This window comes from Corapipo altera, unplaced genomic scaffold, assembly GCF_003945725.1.
Source record: "Corapipo altera isolate COAL_440 unplaced genomic scaffold, ASM394572v1 193, whole genome shotgun sequence".
Taxonomy (NCBI): Eukaryota; Metazoa; Chordata; class Aves; order Passeriformes; family Pipridae; genus Corapipo; species Corapipo altera.
The window spans coordinates 835,803-838,302 of NW_020884996.1; positions in this window are offsets into that span (position 1 = coordinate 835,803).

Genomic DNA, 2,500 nt, shown 5'->3' on the forward strand with positions numbered 1-2,500 from the left:
TCCTCCGCACCGGCCCCGCCGCGCTCCCCCCGCGCCTCGCCGGCCACGACACCCCCGCGCCGCATCCCCCCCGCACCCCCGGGGGGTTGAGCCCCGGGAGGGCTCCGAGGGGTTATAATGACCCGCGGGACACAAAACCGCGTCAGAAGCCCCGCTGGGAGGTGGTTTATCCAGCGCTGCCGAGCCCGGCCCCTGTGACAGCGAGCGGCAGGGACGGAGCGAAGGTCACGGGCTGGGAGCCACCGGGACAGTCGCTGCTGACCTTTAAAACTAACTCCGGGAACACGTAACGCCGGCTGGGGGAAGGATGGGTGAGTACCTGGCAGGCAGGAGGGGTTCTAGAGCCCGGCTCATCCACGCACTCTGTCAAAAGACGGTTTTGCAGCGTTAATACCGATAAAAACATGCACTTCAGGTAATGGCGATTCCCAGAAGGTTTGCTGATGAGCCATTTCGTGTCATCCACTGACAAGAAAGAAATGGCAGCGTATTAACTTCAGGTTTTAGGATTAGAAGGATAAATTTTGCGAGAGAGGGAGGAGAAAGCAGTAGCAGAGTAACTGAGTCAGGCACAAATGAGAGTCCACAGCAGGTACGCACATGGTAAACTTCATTTGAACTTGTTTACAAAATTGACAAAAAAATATCACCTTGTAAACTTATTCACATTTGTTGGAGCTCACAGAACTGGTTATACTGGCATGCTGAAATAAAGATTGTCAAGCCTCGTCTCACCCTGGATGACACCAAGTGAGTTGACCTTTTAACAGCAGCAACAAACTCGGCATGGAACGAGATTTAAAGCTTGCACTGGGAAGGAATTTCTCCAGCGGTTTTGTACCACAGCGAAAGGGCCAGGTCTGATTCCTGATGCTCCCCTCAAGCAACTGAGCATCAGCAGATTGTTGGATATAATCTGAAAGCTGTGATGAACTTTGGGCATCACCTCACCCAGTGTGGTCCTCAAGGGCCATCAACTGCATCAGAAATGGAAGCAGTGGAGAAAAAGATGGAGTTTTATCAAGTGTAATGCAATATACTTTGTCATTTCCTGAAGTTTGCCCTCTAGTCAAAGGCCTCAAAAGAGCACAAACCCTGTTCCTAAATGGGATCATTCAGGGAAGGAGGGAGGAGGGGCAGAGGGAGATAAGATGCACAGTATTTTTTTACATAAACAAAACTCAAGCGTTTCCAAAGTGACCAGCAGCTCATCCCTCTACCATCAAATCTACCACTCAGAACTGCAAGACAGGAGCTTTCCCCAACTCCAAACCACACTGGCTCCACCTCATCAACTGCAGAACAACAAAATGGAAGTAAACTGAAAATATACTTGGAAGCATTTTTTTGGTAACCACTTTTCACTCCCAGACCTCAGATTTCAGAAATGGAAGCACAGAGACATCAGCTTTCTGAGACACCCACACATTTCAGTAGCAGTCAGATCACAAAAGCAGTAGGTTTGAACAAGAATGACATAAAAATAAACCAAACCTCATCAGTTGTATTCCAGGGAATGAACCAACTTAATGTGGTCAGGAGCACCCTTCTGTGAAAACCAGGGAAGAGCCTGAATCTGCTCTGAAAGGCAGGAGAACTCTCACCAAGGCTCTTCTCCAGCACAAATGGGTTAACAGCATCAACATCACTAAACCTGGGAATATTTTTGGTATAGTGTCCCCTCCCCTGCTCCCCTGGACAGAAGGCCAGCACTGGGGACTGCAGAAAACAGCCACTCCCAAATGTTAAAGCAATTACAGGTATTAAAATCCTTCACTTTCTACACCCAGGCTGCTTTAGAAAGCACTGTAACAGCGAGGAATAAAATATTACAAAGTTACTGAAACAAGAAAATGAACTCTAATTCCTTTAGACTTTGAGGTACATTAACAGCAACTGGGTTATCAGTCTCCAGAGTTAAAAACAAAATCTAACCTGTGTGACTGAACACCACCAAGGTACTTGGAAGACATCCCATATATCCCTAAGAGCTGCTCTCAGCAGTGTCCGTGGCATTTGGCTTCACCAAACTGCTCCAAGGGATTCCTGGGGTCAAGGGTCCCTTGGCTGGGCTGAACTGAGCAAACTTGGGGGGGGAGGGAGGGAGGGAAAAACGAGTGAAATATAAATAATTCACAAACTGTTTTGTGCAAATTTTTTTTATTTCCACATTTATATCACAACGTGTCCACTTAAAGGACCAAATAGCAAAGTTGCTCCCTTCTGCATCCCAGGAACACAGAAGTCTAGTTACTGTACATTCACTAAGGCTCTTTGTTTTTGCAAATTGCGTTTATGATGGATATCCATAAGGCAAACAATATCTAAAGGAATGGTAACAAGTATATTTCCAGCATACAAACAGGCTTCCTTTTTCCCTCTCACAGTACAGTTACAAACTTGTAGCACCCTCATTACATTTAGATTCTAGAAAAGGTGATTTTTTCTTTTTATTTTTTTTTTGTCTTTTTTTTTTTTTTTTTTTTTTTTTTTTTTTTTT